This window comes from Dermacentor albipictus, chromosome 1, assembly GCF_038994185.2.
Source record: "Dermacentor albipictus isolate Rhodes 1998 colony chromosome 1, USDA_Dalb.pri_finalv2, whole genome shotgun sequence".
In the NCBI taxonomy this organism is placed as follows: Eukaryota; Metazoa; Arthropoda; class Arachnida; order Ixodida; family Ixodidae; genus Dermacentor; species Dermacentor albipictus.
The window spans coordinates 137,771,419-137,784,367 of NC_091821.1; the positions used below are offsets into that span (position 1 = coordinate 137,771,419).

A 12,949-nucleotide genomic window follows, 5' to 3' on the forward strand; every position below is an offset into this window, starting at 1 on the left:
GGGCACCCGCACACTCTTCAATTCCCGGGAACGAAATAGCGCACAACCTGGCTCGAGAACTGACAGGCCGAGCAGGTGACACGCAACAAATACTGGGAACGGAGAGAGACCGGATGACCAGCTTTAACAAGATCACCAAACACTATAAATTGGGAAGGGTCCATTTCCCCCCGGCACACTCCTCGTTAAATAGACGGCAAGCGACGGCATGGCGCCTCTTACAAACAGATACATATCCGAACCCGGTGGCCTACCACCGCTACTACCCGGACCTTTACACGGATAGATGTAGATTCTGTGAAGAAAGGGCGGACCTACAACATACGGTTTGGGCTTGTCCTCATACACCCATACAGAATAAAATAATTAAGACCAGAGAGCAGTGGGAGACCGCGTTGCTCAGCTGTGCACCGGAAGACCAACTCAAGGCAATCCAGCAGGCCGAAGATGCAGCCAGGGCACAAGGGCTCGAGGCCGTCATTTAGGTAGAGGCCTAGGTCTCAAGTCTGCTGTGCACAAATAAAGTTTATTCCTCCTCCTCCTCCTCACCAGCAATAAAGGCACTTCATGACGTTACTCGTAGGCAGCCATCCCGAGCTTGCGTAAGTACCCGAGTTGCAGGAAGTACCCTAAACGAACAGGCCTAAAAGGATGATGATAAAAAGAAAGCATTTGTCACTAACGTGAGACACTGTTACTCAGTACGAAATTCGTGCAGAATATATTGCGGTTTATAAAATTCAGCAGCGTTACAAACAAGGCAGGCTCATTTTGCATCGAAAGCCCGCATGTTCGAGGAACTATGATCAATTTAATTGTATCATTTTGTGGCGGCTTACATAAGCACTAAAAATCCGTTGTTGTGACTGTGATAAATGGTCATTCTCCATACTTTGACTCCTATTTTATTGGCAGAAAGCGACTGCAGTCATGTGCGATTGATGGTTCGGTTAAGAAACGCGTTGTGAAGAAATGAGCGATAACTTACGTACAGCTAGATGATTGTCGATTAATATGCAATAAGTACAGAAAAATTAAATAGAGAATGTGAATTACCGAGAAAAAGAAACTATAGATATGTTTTAAACGTATGCCCGAACTTCTTCACAAGAGCTACGGTATAAACCGTAGCTCTTGTGAAGAAAATAGTGTCCTCCACTGCTATAAGCGGAGGACACTATGTTAGGTCGTATTGTTTAAGCGTTGTGACGGCGCAGAGGGTCCTTTAAGAAATGCGACAAATGGTTTTACTTACTTATCTACTTTCAGCACGTCAATACAACCTGTCTTGCTATATGCATTTCCATACTTCAATACTTACAGAACGATTTGAGACCTTTATCGACTTCTATATTGCTACATTGTTAATAAAGTGGAAAGTGTTAGATATATTAGATATATAAATTAGATATAAAAAAACGAAAATAAATCACGTGACCACATGGTTAGGCGTGAAATTACATTATGTACAGCGCCATGTAATTGTAGCGATTAAAACGGTATGCACAACAGATAAAAGAATAGCAAGATTTCATAAGAAATTATTTTTGCAGTAACACAACTGTTAGTATTGCGTGTACAACTGATATGGAAAAAGGCAAAGTTACTTTTAGAGAAGAAGTAGACTGTTTATCATTATTGCTTAACCAATTTCCATGGCGAAGGGGAAAGCTACATAAGAAATTAAACCAGCCCACATTACCATTAGAGAGCTGCATACAACAATAGCTATGAATCGTTCGCACCTAGGTAAAGTGCATATTATTTAGGCTGTGAAGAACAAAATCTGTAACAGTACGAGTTTCTGAGTTGTTATCCGCCATTATCATTTTTACAGCGATGATAAATCCAGCGTGTTTTCGTTGCATTAAGGATAAAAGTAGAGAGACTAGAGATATGAACTGCTTGCTGCAATTTTCTGAGCGGATACGGCGGTCTGCTGCTGATGACGACGTTGGCGCTTCGATTCCCGTCCACGGCGGCCACATTTCGATAGGGGAGAAATGCGAAAGTGCTTGTGTGCGTAGATTTAGGTGCACGTTGAAGAACGTCAGGTGGCAAAAAAAAACCTCAAAATTAATCAGGAGTGTCTCCACTAGGTCGTCTCTCAAAGCCCCATCGATGCTTTGGGGCCTGAAACCACATGATCTAAAGGACGTGAACTTACCTGCTTTAAATGAGTGCAGAGCTGAATACGACAAAAAACTACCTTTTCGAATCTAAACTGAGGCTTCAACCAAGCGAACTCCCCGAACACGTTCTTTTTTTTAAATACCTCATTCATATGCTGTCTTATTGAAAACTGAGCTTATTGTGAAAGTTAAAGCAACTTTCGAAACCTTATACCAAAGAGTACTAAATGAGTCATTATCTACACTGTCCACTGCGTCTTATAATCGCCGATGGCATCAAGCTGCTTCTTGATTTCTGATAACGGGTTTATAAGCCCCCACTCGAGCATTCCGTAGACCACGTTGTGGTGATCGTTCTATTTCGATGTTGGCCCCGAATGAGGTGCTTGCATTTAACCTTGAAGAACACGAGCGAAACTGACGCTTTCAAATCCAATACTTTCTCCGGCTAATATTTAAACTAAGCTCGTTTGTAGCTTTATCTATATGTGCAAAGCCAGGAAAGTTAAAGCAATGCAGAAAGTTCCCTACCTTTTGTTCTCGAAAATGGATTTCTCCGATTTGTGTCGCGGTCATGCGTTTGTATCACACTTTGCTACAAACACAGCAAAAGCAAGGCGGCAGCTTTGTAACAGACTGACGCCGGTAACTGCTCACTTGCACGAACCGAAATCGGTCACTATGTTCAACGCGAACCGAGTGCAGCTAACTTACCTCAAACAGCCACACTTGAGCATTTTTGTGAATAGGCATTTAATTGTCGAAGCAGATATGTTGACAATGCGACGATCCCCTTGGTAAAAACACTGGGCTACTCTGTAAAGCCTAAATAGAGTGCAGATGCTAACAAAATAATGCTACAAATATACCTTTATTTTTGTTTTACTTCATTTAGGTGACACGTATTCAGTTTCATTAAGAAAAGGCAAATACTAAAAATCTGCAGCGAGATACACTGGTGTTACAGTTAACACTTTCTCGCTCTGCGAAAGAAATGCTCTATAGTTTAAAACCTACTGGAAAAAGCAGTATATTTCTAGGCGCCTATCGAGTTCGTATTTCTGGTGTCTGATGCAAGGCACTGTTTCAAGCTAATTATTATTCTTTAAATACAGGCTGACTTCAGTTACTCCTCTTCTTGGTACAATTCCTTTTTGCGTTTCCCTAACGCTTATTTGATATTTCCTGTTGAAGCATATAAAAATACGCCCGCAAACATCTTTAGCGTGCATGTTTAAACCCCCGTGCAATGAACTATGATTTTTCAACTGAGATCTACGCTTTTCACAGTGGTTAGTTAAAGCAGCGATCAGGATAGAGTCACACAAAAGATTACATACAAGGCATCGTTAAAGTCAATAGAGAAACCAAGCCCCGGACATCAAACCAGAAGTAAGAAAGGGTATTGAAAGGTTAAACAATGAGAAAAGCTGGAAACGCCTAATTACTCTCCCGCACCAGCCGACCAACCACACCTAATCTGCTAATCTACTTCCCCGCACTGCGCGCGAAAAACTGAAACACGTCAGGAACACTTTAGTCGCGTACATGGACCGTCACCTATACAGGTGCAGAGAGAGGTTGGCTAGAATGGATATTTCCTCGTTGATCCAAAAAAACCAGTTGCGCTTCAAGCCCAGTAACGTCCTACAGAAAAGAAAGCGCTGTTTAGAGGCCTCTTGACACAGAATTCGCTTTCAGCCCTGTCGTGCGTGGCAAAGACGTTATCGGTTGTTTGGGCTGCGCTGCTGTGAGACATTGACCGAGGAAAGTGATCTTGCGACGCTCCCCGGCGCGTTCAGGAGGTCACCTCCACGCGGGTCCCATTGAGACTGCTATAAAGGGCACCCTACGCCGCAGCCGGCCAACAGACGAAACCGAGAGCAAGCTGTGGATACCAGCATGAGAACTGCCGTGAGTACATGCTCTGTCTCAAACACGTTCAATTCCGCTGCACGAGCTCTTGTTGCAGCTTTGTAACCGCAATCCTCAATGCGGTTGCGGAGCTCCTTCAAGGTTTCGAAATGCTCTAAATGGGTGAACGCGCGGTGAGCCCCTTAGACGTGCTAAATGTGCAGGTTCTGCTACAGGTAGGTGCTGGAATTCAATTTGCCGATGACACCATGCTCCGCTTTTTCTCATACTGGTAGCTTTGGTGCAAGCTTCGTGCCAGCATCAAAGCTGTCATTATGACATAGCTGTTGAACATAAAGGTAAAACAAGAAAAAAATGCACGTCAAACACAATGATCGTTCAAGGAGTCAGAACATTTAGGGGTCATGTAAAATTGAAGCATTGCACAATTCTAATTGAGGATCATAGCCCCCACAGATAAAGGAAGAATAATGATATAAAATGTTGCTTTTGTCCAATAACCTGTGAAAGCAGACCACGCCTACCATAACTTGAGCGAAGTCACACGGGTTCTGTTGATTTGTCGTACAGGTGCTTTTCGTCGCCCTCTGCGCGCTCCTGGAAACGACTTCTGCGGGAGTCGGTGGCGGTGGCGGAGTGCCACAGTACCTAGGAGCTGGAGGAGGAGGCCTCGGTGGTCAGGGCGCTGTCTTGGGGCCCGGTCAAGCAGCGAATCTGGCAGCCGCCCTGGGCGGTGGTTTCAACGGGGGCCTTGGAGGAGCTGGTCTGCTTGGGGCAGGAGGCCAGTTCATAGCAGCGCCAAATGGACAGGGAGTTTCCGTTCCTGCACCAGTGGCCACACCGATCGCTTCCGTTACATTCCTGAAGCAGCCTGTCGTAAACCTACGATATGTGACAAAGCCAGTCATAAAGTATGTCAAGCACCCAGTGGCCACTGTCCATCACGCCATTAGACCGGTTGTCCGTGTAGGCCAAGCTGCTGGCGGAATTAGCCTTAACGGACATGGCCTGGCTGGCTTCACCTCAGCGCTTGGTGGTGGCGCGGCAGCGCTCAACGGCCTCAGTGGGGCCAAAGGGAATGCACTGAAGGCGCAGGCGTACGCTGCTGGTGCCAATGCTGCGGCTGGGCCAGCTAATAATGCTGGTGGTCTTGGAGCGCTCGTAGGTCCCGCACATTTCGGTCCAGGCCTTCACGGGCGCGCTCTTTTGGGTCCCGGTGTGGATGGCCACGCTTTGGGAGGACCTGGGGGACCAGTGGGAGGACCAGGACTTGGAACCATAGGCCTACATCAGTTGGCCATGAACAACTTGGGCCTTCATGGTCTCGGTGGTTTCGGCGGCCACGGACTCGGAGGACCAGTGTTCGCAGGCCTCGGCGGACCTGGACTTGTAGGTATCGGTGTGCGTCACCCGGCTCTACTTGGTTACAACATTGGTTACAAAGGTGGCCCCGTGTTTAAGAACGGCCTCGGAAACACAGGAGGAGGTGACGGCGGCACCACTCTCCTTGGTGCGCTCGGCGCGGACGGTGTAGACGGCGCCGTCGCAGCTATCAGGACGGCGCACAATTTATCTCCAACTGTGGCCGTTAAGTCGGGAGGAAGGCATTTTTAGCTTTAAATGATAGCTTTAGGGTAGTATCACGCCTTACAAACGTCAAAAGATTAAAACTGCAGCGTGCGTCCCGGAAACTAATGTGAACTTAAACAGTATGTCGCGAACGTGTAAAGGCCACTGACCTTGTCGCCCGAGTTGAGCGGCGCACGTGCGTCGCTGCTACCGAGACTCGACTTCATTAGCGGCAAGATGACGACTTCTTTCGATGTAGGCGGCCACCATAGTGTCAATATACAGGAGGTGTCTTGCTCCGGAGAAGGTAGTGGCGGATTTTAAACTTTTTCGACAGACTGTACGTGCCTGCTCCGGATATAAAGTGATGGTGATATAAAAGTGAGAAACGGTACGCATCACAAGCAAATCCTTAGTTTTAGTTATTGCCAAATTTTTTATCTTGTTAGCGTGTAGTATAGCAGGAGGCAGTATATTCTTTATAGTGTGGTTTTCTTTTGGTGTTACATCGAGTGAGTATATACGGTCTCCACAGAAGGAGGGACGAAAAGATCGGGGCAGTAGGTGAGTGCACCAGCATTACACTGTTAGCCAGGCTGCCCATAGCAACGTTTTTTTTCTCGAATGCGTGAGTGAGAGTGACGAGTGTGAAGCAGAGATTGTGTACGCGAAAGTGAGTGGACACTGCAACAGTTGAACTGGTAGTGTTTCTTCAGCAGAGTGTTTGTACGTTAAGTGGCTTAGTGTACGCGGATTATCACCTCATTGCTGATGCTGAGTTACTGCACCTGTACCATCATCCAAAGACGTGTGTTAAGCGCATCAACATTGTATATTTGCTGATTAAAAAATAAAAAAGAACTTGCCAGGACTTCTTTCTCTCTGCGATTGTGTGCTCTGAAAAAAAATTCTGATGGCCCCAATGACACAAGAAAAAGAAGTAGCGTTATTCTCTAAACCACGCCAGTTAAATGCATTTTTGGGATGGTATTCCACCACTTGCGAAGGACAGTTGCGGAGGCGATGATTTCCAAGAGATGAAATTGTCTTACAGAAAACACAATGAATGTCGTATAGGGTAATCTACGAAGTTATATCTCTGGGCAAATCCTTTATGGCGATTAATATAGCAAACGCCCAATCAAGGGTCCCTGCTTAACACCGGAGATACCTTGTCAGACTAAAGATGCAGTTTAACAAATTTGTTTATCGCCGCTAAAAAGAAAACTGGCTGTAGCATATTTATTAGAGTAGGGTATAGCTTAAGAGGGAATTCCATTTACACATAAGCTTGAAGAAGAAAGCATTGCAGAACTCCTTAAAGAAAACCATTAATCATCGAATATAATAGTAATTAAGCGGCAATTCAATAGTAAAATGAAGTGTAGTTGTAGTAGGAAATGTGGTTTATTGGCAAAGAGACAATGTACTAAAATAATAAGAAATGTGGGAAATTATCCGTCCATGGCAGACAAGCTTGGGGGACACTGCTAATGTTTTGGCACACGAAAAGACGGGAGAGGTTGCTGGTTGTAGGCAAACCTATTTATCAAAAGGCAACCAGCAATCGTTCTGCCCAGACGTCGCACTGCGGCAATTATATGATAAGGAACAATCGTTAAAGCAACAGCAGGATAGTTGCGTATCAAGGCATAATAATGACGCTATGAGGAAAGGAGTAGCCGTCACCATTATAAGGTGACTACGTCTCTTTATTTTATTTTAATTTCAATAAAGACAGAGAAAAAACTGGAGAAACGAATGAATTTAAGTAACAAAGACTGGGCAGCTCGTATGAGCGCCAAATAAATTAATCAGTTGTAGGCAACTGTGACGGCTATAGATATTGCTGCATTTGCTACGACAAAGAATACAATTTTGGCTAATGAACAGCATGCATGTTCACCTTTATCGGGCAATATTGAGGACGAATGGCCTCCGCTGTGCTCATTAGTTTTTCGCAATATTCGTTTTTCGTAATATTTTTATTGAGCGCTATGAGACAGATGTTGGCGTTATGACAGTTGTTGATTTAAATTGTTTTTGTTTAGAAGGAATGAAATATAAGTTACCTGCAAAACAAAACAAGTATAAAGAAAACTTACGTGATTGAAAATAAAATAATAATTGAGATACATATTATGAGAACTAAAACAAGATATTATTAAACGGTAATTACATTACAATTACTTCACAGTTCAAAGATGTACAACGCACAGCCTGAAAGGTTCTTGTAGCATCGCAAATTAGCATAGGCTCGCATAATAAAACATGCTGCACTGCATCAAAGGAAAAAGACCAGAGAAATATTCACCTATATACTTTTGAGTCATCAAGGAAGGATTTAAAAGTGGTAACTGCACGGCTTTTGTAGTTAGTTCATTTGGCGGTTCAAAATCCCATGATTTCTAGTGAAAAAAATGGCAGATCCAACGCACATATTTGAATGCATGTGGGACGCGAAGCTTTAGGGGAAATCGTTCACCAAATGCCATACAACTAAATGCAAACCCGCCGTGGTTGCTCAGTGGCTATGGTGTTGGGCTGCTGAGCACGAGGTCGCGGGATCGAATCCCGGCCACGGCGGCCGCATTTCGATGGGGACGAAATGCGAAAACACCCGTGTACATAGATTTAGGCGCACGTTAAAGAACCCCATGTGGTAGAAATTTCCGGAGTCCTCCACTACGGCGTGCCTCAGAAAGTGGTTTTGGCACGTAAAACCCCATAATTTTAACTAAATGCAATGCATATATAATCTTTATCTTTGTCTTATGCAGCATGCCATTTGATCCAAAGTATGTTTTTCTACCGCACATGTAACAAATTTCATGCACTATTCATGCTTACGCACAACACCGTTCACATGTTATACTAGTTCATGCGAATGCACACTGTGAGACGTCGACGGAGCGATGTTACGAGAACGAAGACGTTGTTTGGTGCTTGTTGAGTGAAGAATGGAGGGCAGTCATTTACGACGTCTATAACTCTTGCATTACAATGTCACATACACCTTCTGGAGGATCGGAAAAAAAATGAACACATACCCAACGATTACCAAGAATGGAGTAGCCAGAATAGAAGAAATTTAATGAAATGGAAGTAGCCGTTGAATATCCTGCGCTAATACGTAAGGTTTATGCGTGCTTTAAAGATAGCCATGAGCTGACATTATATATGTAAAGATCTTATGCGTAATTTGTTGGAACGCAGCTTCAATAGATTACATTTCAACATATTCATAGGCCACTTCGATTTCATTAAACTTGCCATAGTTGCGCTACTCCATTACTTGTTCCGTCAATATTTCACGATATATCATCCGGAGTAGTCGGCAAGGTATCGACACAGCTGTCACCTGAAAGACCGGGCGGTAGACAAAGAAAGCTTCGCTTTAAAACTAAAAGCGTAGCGATAAATGACGTGGACAAGGATACAGTGCACAGGACTAGCGTTATTAGATGACCGCGACATGGGTATCTTTTCGCGTTATGTCTTTTCGTTATTCGTTATGAACTAGCTTGCCTAAGAGAAACCTTCATTGAGCCGCTTTTCTAGTAACAGGCTTTTGTTGAAAGCACCAAATGCATTTATGGCATGTAGTAAGTCTAACATGATTACTGCGCAATTGATTAATTCAAGGCATCGCTCATTAAAAAGGTCACCCAGTTCTTCCCTTCCCAGTTTTCAGCATTTTTGTTTGTATTCAGCGCACGGACACTGCTTGCTTCAGGATGTAGTGAAGGCACAGTACAAGCAAGCCGAAGCGCAGAGGCGTGAAGTACTGGACATGCCGCGCTGAACTCTCAACTTAAGTTGTTTTCATAAGGCACTAATCCATAAGCTCACCGAGTTGAATGCAGTGGTGTAATTTTGTTTGTGATCATTTTAATTTTATTTACCTTAACTACTTGCTGGAGCATTACAGTGAAAAAAATAAATAAAGGGGCTATTAGACCATAGCAAGATATTTAAGATTTTTAAACAAATGGTAATAAACAACAAAAGTAAATCAAGAAGAACGCTACGAAATTCGCAAGCAAATAAGCAGTTTGTTACTTGTGACAGTAGAAAAATATATAAACACAAGTGAAGTTCACATTTCGCGAGGACACTCGCTAGGAAATTAAGGGAAAACACTATTAAAACATGATGCTGTCGCAGCAAGTGATTTCACGCAGAGACAGTGGAGTCGTTGCACGCTGCTGATTTTCGTTAGTGGCACCCTGCAATGATGACCAAGAGGATAGCTGAACTGCATACGGTAATTAGGCTATTAACAAATATCATGTCCAAACTGCTATTTCTGTTTTTAGAAGGCAGCTTGAGATACCATGAGCGCCCAGTAACAGAATAGGGCACGGCAAACCAAACAAATAATGAATGGCGTTTCACGCACACGATGCTGAATTTTTTTTAAGTCACCTAACACAACTACAACTGTGGTATACATCTCCTAAATGGCTGTTGCTAGGACGAGATAAACGGAGTGTCGATGAAGAGGTTGGAAGCAGCATGCTTCCTCCAACTGCGCTTGTGGGCTAATTGAGAATGTATCAAAAAACAAAACCAAAAAACCAAGCGCACACATTATTGCGTGCAAACCCTGGCACGCACTCGGACTAAAACTAAATACTAAGTCCAAGCTCAACAATAAACGCGACGATACATAACAAGTAACATCTGCACTGAACACGTGTTCAAAATGATAAAAAGGTTTTTCACATCAATGGAAACTCCACATACAGGTCTCTATAACAGGCCACACGCCAAGTATTGTCCCAACAGAAAATGCGTGGCTGCCGGGTGTCGCCAGCTTTTATCGCAGCCGCCGCCTATGCTGGGCAAAGGAGGCACACGGAACAGCACGTAAGCTTTGTCGTCGTTCAGCGCACCATCTGAGCCCAATTCAGAGCATGCATGATGAATTTTAGAAATAAAATAATCGATGTATGTGTTTTCCAAGGTAAATTGATCTGAGACAAGGCTTTTGCATTTCATGGGAACTTCGCACTTAAAATTCATCTTAGTCCATAGCACAGTATAGAGGGTGGACTTTCCGGCCTCATTGATCTTTCCAAATGATTAAGGTGCTCAAGATGCCGGATGTATTGCATGAACTTGCTCACTCTTTTGGGGCACTGCACAAGAAAAAGAAGAAATAACAGACTTCAGTGATTCCTCCGGACCTCAAGTTATTTACTCCGACAGCATCAGTACCAGATATGAATGTACTGGTGCCACAGATCATTAAAAGAAGTAGTAGATCTTTGCTCACAAAATCATTAGAAGTCAGTAGATTGTTTATACTAGCAGGAGGTATTTTAATCGGTGTTTGTCGTCACTGGTCCAGCGCCTAATATCAATTGTACAATGTGTCACTAGCGGAGAAGTAAAACAATACGGTGATCTTCAAAATTCTTGGAGCGGAGCGCGGTCTGGAAAATCGTACGGTGCATAGTGAATCTCGAACAGCATAAATATTGAAAAGACGCCTTGTCTAAGATTCAAACCAATTTCGGAAGGGCCTTAGATGACATATAGTACCTGAAGTCTGAAGTGGTCACATCGTTTTGCACTATGCTAAAGCTCAATCCCGAAGAGGAAAAAATACTTACATATAGCTCGTATGTAGCATATAGCAAAAAAAAAAGTAGCAGATTTCGGAGAAAGTAGTGAATTATAAAATTTTCAAGAAGCTGCACATTTCACACTCGTTTTCTTGAAGTCGGGAACAATCAATAAATTCCGAAGCTTTACCACTGAGTCACTAAAAATTCACAAAAATCTGAACGCGTACTATTAAATCAGCAGCTGTTGACAACGCTGTGCAATAATGAACGTATGGATGCATGTATGGATGCCTGTTGAAAAGGCCACGTGCTCAACCATCACGCTAACCACGCCGAAGTGGGCGCGTATACAGCTGCACTGATGGGTGGCGCCGACTAGCCCTGTGCGCGCAGATTCCGTTAAGCTGCAGCCGAGGCCTCCGAGATTTCGACTTCGCCTGTGTAAACTCGAAGGCATTCGCGAAGGCCACGAAGTAGCTGCCCGCCGCGCCATCACGTTGCGGGCAAGCTCCCGCCATCTGACGGGTCGCCGTAAAAGCGCTGCGAGTTCATTCTTCGCTATGTACCCGACATGTGTCGCTCGACTATTCTCGAGTTCTCGCTTTGAAAGATTGCGGTTTTCCATTCAGCTGATCAGTGGTTCCCAAAATATCTTTGGCCACAATAACGTTTCCGTGACGTGCCACTCTTGAGACCATTGCGTCATTAAAAAACATATTGGAAAAAAATACGTTTTTTGCATAGTCAATACGAATTTCTTTCGCTCTGATACTGGCAGTCTATTTGAATGTTAATTAGTGCTCATTTGAAACTTCTACATCGCACTGCTCCTGATGCGCAACCAGCAACCATCACCAAGTAAATCGTCATTTCTGCAATAATTTTTTGCACAAAGTGTCTTGCTCTTCAGTATTCCGTTAACTGTTGTTGTTTAACACAGCAGACCCAATGGACAACAGACAACCCCGGGACTTCCTACGGATCACGTTGTCGGGCATTAACAACGTTCACAGGATGTAGGCAAAAATCCACGGGACGTACTAATGAAAGTCCGGAGGACTATACCGCGCAAAAGAATTGTACATGCTATAGGCTGGTCCGACGGAGGTCGAAAACGGGCGTTCGGACGCTTAAAAATTTTGTTACCGCTTTTCACTACGTCGAACCGACGTCCGCGGGATATCCGAATGTCCAGTGCACGCCAGGGGCGGGACTTGTGGTCCGAGGACATCCTGGGGACGCCAAAGTAGCGGATCTTCTGCGGGCATTGGTAAAGGAGTTCTAGGCGAGGCGGACGTACTTTGCCGCTAATAACATGAATTTCAGAACAATTAACACACACTAATAATTGTATTATTAGTGCCTGCGGGAGCAGTTCGAATAGAAAACTTGGAGGCAGTCAAATTTTAATGCCCTAACTTTTTTTTTTTTAAATCTTGAATACTGTGTCTAATGGGTGATATCCATCGAATGCCAAGCTCAATCCAAGCAATATCGAAACCGAGCACGCCTCGCCACTACGTCGCACGGAAACAATCTGAGACTTAGTTTGAATGATGGCATGTCGTGACAAATAATGATACTGCACGCCGCGGCATAGCTTTGCCAAGCAAAACGTGCCGTATCGGTATTTGCCGCGATGTTTCAAACTTCGTCGCGCTTTTCGTTACGGAGCGTTTCTAACTGATATGATAGCGGGCTCCCTTTCAGTGCTCACGGTGCGCTCATTGTCGATACTGCCTGGATTGGGCGCTGAAATTTGTTGATAAATATCTTCAATGAGGCGCAATTCTCAAG

General features: G+C 44.1%; 1 long non-coding RNA gene across 1 annotated transcript; it reads right to left on the minus strand.

Moving 5' to 3' along the window:
- Window positions 1-513: 513 nt before the first annotated feature.
- On the minus strand, window positions 514-12,410 carry LOC135911810 (uncharacterized). The gene is made up of 3 exons (XR_010567461.2): window positions 12,299-12,410; window positions 4,532-4,830; window positions 514-643 (listed from the first exon to the last, which is right to left on the minus strand). It is a non-coding gene; the product is annotated as an uncharacterized lncRNA (long non-coding RNA).
- Window positions 12,411-12,949: the final 539 nt, after the last annotated feature.